Genomic DNA, 7,780 nt, shown 5'->3' on the forward strand with positions numbered 1-7,780 from the left:
ACTGAAACCCACTGAATTCCACAATCTGAAACAGAGGTCACATAGATAAAGATGTGAAAGAGAAAGTACATTTTTAGTACTACAGATTTAGTGTAAACAACATTTAAGTATGTGTAAAATGCAAGTTTTTAGTTCTATTCTCCTTTTATCTGATTTTCTCAGGTAATCGTCCATTTTCATCTCTAGACTCATGAATATTTCAACTATTTTGAATTGAATATTGTTTAAAATATTAGACTAACTCTACTCTTAGCACTTTGCTTGAAATTTAGCACAAAGTTAGCATTCAAAATCAAGGAAACAAGCAAAACAAATGTTCCCCCTAAACCCTTCACAACAGAGAGTAGAAAGGATAAAACCTGCAGTTTTGACCTTGCTGATGAGGAATTTTCTTTTGAATTCCAATTAGAACTCTGAACTTTAAATCTTCCTGCGATGAGTTTCAGAACTTTGTTGTTTCCTTCAGCACACTCGTTTTCATCTTATCATTTTCAGTTTCATTTATTTAAACTCTTACTTTAAAGTTACCACATGCTTATTCCTGAGTCTACAATATACTCAGATTGGCACAAACATAAAAAGCAGAAGCAAGGAAATGTTCACCACAAAAATTAGGACAATATTTAACTTTAGGGAGTAGGGAATTGTGATTAGGAAGTGGCATATGGCAGCCGTCCTGGATACTGGCAATACTTTTTTTGCCTTAGTTGTGTGACTATTGCATGTTTGCTTTATAATGACTACATAAAGTGTACATTTGTTTTATGCATTTTCATTAATATATACTTCATTTCATTATAAAAAGGATAAAACAATCTATTCTGTCTACTAAATTATGGAGTTTTTGCTATAGGATTATATTGACAGTATAATACAGATTGTATACAGACATGTTAAACTACATCTTAAATTCAAGTAAATTTTGAAGATGATTTATTTTCTCTCTCCATGGAGTTCCTGAGGATGTTTGTTTACTCTATCAAGTCTAAGAGCAAATGAGCTAGAGTTTAAAATAAGAGCTGCTATACAACATCTGAAGGATCTTTCAGAAATCATTTAGTCTCAGAATACAAATGGACCATATCTAAGTACCATTTGAAAATATATTCTGATTATGAAAATGGAACACTGTATTCTTTTTAAAAATACAGAATGCTTCATGAATTTGCGTGTCATCCTTGTGCAGGGGCCATGCTAATCTTCTCTGTATTGTTCCAAAACACTGTATATTAACAAAAACTATCATTAAAATATAAACTTTTTATACGAATAAAATATAACTATAAATATTTCATTATAATACATAAAATATATTTCATTATATATATTATACACTATATAATATAATATTATATTTTAGTATATATTGATTATAATGTCTATATTGTATGTATTATATAATTATGTTCATTATATTTCATTGTAATTAATCTCATCTTTATAATTAATCTGATTTTATTTTGGTACATATTTAGATGTTCATATTACCAATTTGACCAATACTATACTTAAAAAAAAAAAAAGTTTTAAATGCTGACTCAGCTCTCTTGGAGGATTAATTTTGTAGTGCAAGGTCAATAAACAGTTAACTTATTGTTTGATCAAATTTAAAGAAATTTATTTTGTCTCAAAATAAATTGGTATATTCAAAGGAATAAAATGATTCTCTGTGCAACATCTTCCAGGACAGTGTCAACATCAATTTCTCTAAGTGTATTTGTGGCAGAAAATATGCATGCATTTTTTCAGCAGCCAAAGCAGTAGACTATAGTATTAGTTAGAAATATCCATTCAGAGAAGCTCTAAACACCTTTCCCGTTAGGGGGAAGTCTTCCAACCATACGTGCTAAATGGAAATACATATCTACTCTCCTCCTCTAGTAACTTAACCTATAGGCATGGGACTGAGGCTTGGGCAATGGACACTTTACCTGATAGCTAACTGCTGAGAAAGTAACACAAAGATGCAGAGGCAGTTGGATGTTAATAGTTAATAGTTTTCTTGGTTGACCTGAGAGTTTAGAGGCAGAAGGAGAAGTGCCCAGTGTAGCAAGAAGTGTCCAGTGACAAAAGTGGTGATGACAGCAATAACGTCTTAATCAGAGAGATCTTGCTGTTTGCGAAATGTTGTACTCTAGACCTCAGTTCCTGGACATTTTTCAAGAATTCATCACATTTTTTGGACAATTCTGTTTATGCTTAAGTTACATAGATTGGCTTTCTTTTTGGTTTCAACCAAAGACTAACTTGTAAAGGGAGAAAGCATTATTTAGCATTGAATTTTACTGTGTTGTGATATATTGTATCACATACATTGTATGTGATCATATAATAGATTTTTTACTGCTATAAGTACTACTTCCTTTGTCTTACACAATGATAACAGTCAATTTTGTTTGCATTGTTACCCCTTTTTGAGAGCTTATGGTTTTTTAAATGTGTTCATCTTTCAAGAAAGACTTGCATTTACTAGGCAAATGGCATGTGATTCTTTTGACCTTGCATAATTTTAGTAATCAAAATTGAGGAAAGCTCTTGAGCCAAGAAGACATGAGAAAGCCCTCACAAGAGTCTCTTTTAGACACCTGCAAGTGGAGAAAACTGAAAAGTGCAGTTTTCACTGGGCATTCATCCACAAGGATGCAAGATATACCATTTGCCTCCTCTGCAGCATATAAAATAATAATCATGCTTTTTGCAGAATAGAGCTAAAGCAGAACAAATTAGAATGGAATTGGATAACTAAATAATAATAACCAAATAATTACCAAGCAACCTGAAAATAATGTAATGGAGTAATTGAAAATGTTTTTTGTAGAAACGTGATTTGCCAGATATTTTTTTGAGGTAGCACTTGCATTTTCAACAGTTTCCTCTCTTAATATCTATGATTATCTGCATAGAAATTAAATTGAAAAACTTATTTACTGTATTCATTTTCTCAGAGAATTATTAAAAGAATACCACAAATCTGAGTGAAGACCCTCTATGAATCCACACTAATTCTGACATTGGACTATCCATGTTCCTGATGTTATTCATGGCTAGTTTCATGTATATTGCAAGATCCTTAACTCAGAGCATAATTACAGATGGAAAGAAAACAGAGAGGAATAAAATACTTCTTTTTCTGAACAAAATGAATATAAAAATTCTATATTATTTTAGGTGTTTTATAGAATTATTAATAGTAGATTGTGCAAACTCCAAGAGCTTTTATACATTCAGTGGGGAAGGTGAACTTTGGCTAATAAATGTATCTTGAACTTTGTCAGTGGGAAATTTAGTGCTGTATGCTATTATCTAGATGAGAAATTTTAAAGTTTATTTTAAAATTGCTGCAAAGTAATAGGTCTAATAAACAAGAGGTAGTTTTGAGCCATTCACATGAAAGAGAATCAGATAAAATCTTCAGCCACTCTAATTAATGTTAGTTGATGTTATAGACATTTAAGCACACCTATTGAAACACAGAGGGAAAATCAAAGATGAGAAAAGCAAGTAATAGTATTTCAGATATTTTATTCTCAGTTTATTTCTAACACAATATGATTTTCTTAAATGAAATTGAATATGATCTCTCTGGCATACTTATGATTGAAATGAATTCTTACGGTTAAAAAATGGACTTCTTTCTGACATTGGTAACCACACATATAATTTCAGTAAGAATGCAATCAGGATGTTGCAGTTGCCTTAACTTATTAAAATTGCCATTATGCAATTATCTTACTAATTGTGATTCATATATATATATTCCATAATTCCCTTATTCCATATATGTATACCACAGTATGCAGGTGATCAAATTATTATGCAACATTTTATTTCTGTCATTATTTTGCATTGCTTATTTCTCTGGTTAAAAAAGTTGTTTTTTTTGTTTGTTTGTTTTTGTATAACAAAAAGTGGATCCAGACTTTCCAACAGTTCTAGAAAAAAATCTGGTATGTTTTAAATGTACATACTATAGAATTTTAAACCGCTAATAGTACTGATTTTACTTCATAAATTCTTATTCATCTGCAGTGAATTTAAATATGTAACTTGCAGTTCCTTGGATATATGCAATATTTTACTTTCTAAGAAAATATGTAGAACTTTAAATTTTATATATGAATTGCCACAAAAGATGGCATATGGTCATGTGGAAGATTTTAAATTGTTCTCTTATGCATTAAACTTTGTTATAATCAGTTTTGCAATATAATAATATTAGATTTACAAAAGAGCGTATCCAATAACTGTCCCAGTCTTCCAATAAGGAGATTCAATGTAATCACTCAAGTTGCTAGGATTCATGCCCTGTCTTTGACTTATGCTATAGTAGTGAGTCTTGTGACTTTTCTAAAAGAAAAATAAGTTTTGAGATGGTATTTTTGTGCTTTTCCTTTATCACAACAATTTCCATTAATTACATGCTAATCAATAATACATAAAAAGCTATATCAGTTACAGAGTATAGCAAATTTAAAATACTATATGACATAAACAATTTATGTCTATTTCCTGATATTTCTTGGGAAATATTTTTTTTCTTTTCACATTTGTTGACACCTCCTGTATATTCAACTTTTAAAAAATTTTGGATATTTATAAAATATTAATTAGTACTTATTTATTAATTAATATACTTTAAAATATATACTAACTAAAGTTGTATAAAGATGTACTCAGTTTTCAACTAATATTTTTTCTATTCCAAGATTCTACCCAGAATGTTATATTACAAGTAGTAGTCACATCCACCTAGACTCCTCCTCCACTTGGCTGTGATGGTTTTATAGACTTTCCTTGTTTTTGATGACCTTGATGGTTTTCAAGTCATACTGGTCATCTATTTTGTAAAATGTCTCTCAGAGGAACTTTATTTACAATTTTTTTCATAATTAGACTTTGTTTGGGTGTTTGGGGGAAGAGAATCTCAGACGAAAAGTCTCATTTTCATCATATCATGAGGCTATATACTATCAGCATGACTTATCACTAATGATATTAACATTGATGACTTCAGTAAGGTAGGGTTTGTCAGGTTTCTCACTTTAAACTTACTCCTTTTCATTCTTTTGAATACTGCATTATTTGGTAGGAAGTCACTGTGCATGTTTCCTTTTAGATACATAGAGATACAAATCTATCAATATCTCTATATTCCTAGATTTGTCAGTATCTATACACATCCATCTATCTATCTATCCATCTATTAATCATCTATCAATCTATCTACCTCTATATAAATCTACTTATCTATATATATTTATCTTTCTATCATCTTATTATATATATCAATTTGCAACTATATTAAGCTAAACATGGGATCATACTGATGTCTCCAAATCTATTCCATTATCACATGGGTCATTCTAGGTTTTCCCCCTTGTTTATCTGTAATTTCCTACTTCAACAGTGAGAGTCCTGGATCCCTTCATTTACCTTCCATTTACTTAATATTTAATCCCAGTATATATCTATACTGTCATCAGAATTGTTATCCTGTACCACCATGGGAATTTTATCAATTAGAGTACATTTCTATGTAGAGCTCCTTTTGACATTACTTTTCCAGACTAAACTTATGTCCAAAGTTACTTAGGTTGGTGATTTTTCACTAACCTACTCCAGTCAGTTTCTTTAATATATTAGTGATACAGTCAGATTCTTTTGTCAGAGTGCATTCCTTACTGGGACCTCTTAAAAAATAAATAAATATATAAACTTAATACATTAAGATTCACTCTTTGTACTCTACATCTATAGCTTCAACACATACATAGTATCATATATCCACAACTACAGTATCATAAAGAAAATCTCATCACCTTATAAAATATTCTATGGGTTGACCTATTCAACCTCTTCCCAAATCCCTGGGAACCACATATCTTTTAATGAATGAAGGCTTTTATTGCTCTATATCCGTACCAACAAAGGGTATTGTAAGTTTTTTTTTTTTTTAGCTATTTGAGTATGTATGTAATGACATTTGAATTTGAATTTTCTTGATGATAAATGATGTAGAGCATCATTTTACATGTGTATTTGCCAACTATAGCCTTTTGGCACAATTTCAGTAAATTTTAAAGAATAAAAATTAAAGAAAAATCACACCTTAATTTAGTTAGCTACAATGCCATAAATGAACTGTGAAGTGTCATAAACAAAGGATCTTAATAGGCGTTAACTGTATTAAAAATGACAACATGTAAATTAGTAGCTTCAACTACATGAAATAACTAAAAATAGTAGACAATAAATTTGTGCCACACTTTGTTGAATCTATTCAAAATACTTTAATGTGAGTAAATCTCACAGCTTTGTAAAACATACTTTATAATACCATAACTACAGTTATTTTTAAGGTCAAATTATCATTAAGTTACTTTCCTAAGAGATGTCACAACTAATATGATAAAGGACTTATTTCAGTTTGAGTATAGCCTTTGCCTGGCTTACTGATCTCTTTTTAACAAGAACTATTAAAAACTACTTGGCCTATATTAAGTTAAATACATATTTATAGAAAGCTGGCGGCAAGGAGAAAGATATTTAAAAAAGTCAAACTCACATAAAACATTTGAAGAAAGATCTCTTTATGGTTTTAAGTTGCTCATTCATTCATATTTTATTCAACGAATCTATTTTAAGTTTATCTTTGGTTTCAGACACATTTAAAATTCATTTTTTTGTGACTATGTTACCCAGTTCAGATGTTATTATATTTTTATTTCTTAAATAATAGTGTCATTCAATTTATTATGTATTTAAATACGCATACTTAACAATACATTGAATGATTACTGTGTATCTGGTCCTGTCCTAGGTGTGGAAATTGTCAGCAAAGAGGCCAAAATTCTGACCCTTGGAGGTTACATTTTAGTGGAAGAGTCAGAAAATAAATATGATTAATGCATAAAATATATATTATGCTACATTTTAATATATGCTAGACTGTGGGGGTTTTATGTGAGATTTTTGTCATGTAAATATTTAAATTTTACATGGTGTTATTGGAAATGTTAATCCAAAAGGTGAATTTTCAGTAAAGACCTAAAGGTAATGAGTGCCATTCCTGCAAATATTTGGAGACAGAGTAAGAGCAAATGCCCTAAGACAGCAGTGTTTCTGGTCTGAGGGCTGAGGCCAGTGTAATTGAAGTGGTTCTTCATGAGAGGAAATCAGTAGGTAATGTCAAAGGGACAAGAACCCTATTTTTTCCAAAGTGAGGTGAGAAGACATTAGAGATTTTTAGTAGATACATGTCATGCTCAGATATACGTTTATACAATAATCATGCAGACTGCTTTGCTGAGAACAAACTGAAGGATGTAAGGGAAGACTCTGAGAGAGGAGATTATATGTTACTACTTTAATGACAGGGAAAAAATGGAAATGGCCCGTGATTGTGGGGTGGGGCTAAGGAGAAGTACCCAAATGCTAGATATCTGCTAACAGTCAATTTGATCGAATTTTCAGAAAGACATATTGTGGGATCTGAGAAACAGAGATTTAATAAAATCACCAAGGATTTTGGCCTGAATAATTAAAAGAATAGATATGCCTTTAATGGAGATGAGGAAAACTGCAGAAGAAGGCTTGGGAGAAGATCACATTTGACCATATTAAATTTAAGATGCCTCTGTGTTACACTACTGGAGATGTTAAATCAGACATATACATCTGCAGTTCAGGGAAATTGGGCTTGAAATATAATTTTTGAATAGTCCACATATTTAGTGTATGAATATATAAAACAACAAACATAAAATAATGTTTCAGCTCC

General features: G+C 30.6%; 1 non-coding gene across 1 annotated transcript; it reads right to left on the reverse strand.

Annotated features, from left to right (window-relative positions):
• Nucleotides 1-1,141: 1,141 nt before the first annotated feature.
• LOC132521451 (U6 spliceosomal RNA) lies at nucleotides 1,142-1,250 on the reverse strand. The gene has a single exon (XR_009540898.1). It is a non-coding gene; the product is annotated as a U6 spliceosomal RNA (small nuclear RNA).
• Between the last annotated feature and the right edge of the window lie 6,530 nt (nucleotides 1,251-7,780).

This window comes from Lagenorhynchus albirostris, chromosome 5 (genome assembly GCF_949774975.1).
Source record: "Lagenorhynchus albirostris chromosome 5, mLagAlb1.1, whole genome shotgun sequence".
Taxonomy (NCBI): Eukaryota; Metazoa; Chordata; class Mammalia; order Artiodactyla; family Delphinidae; genus Lagenorhynchus; species Lagenorhynchus albirostris.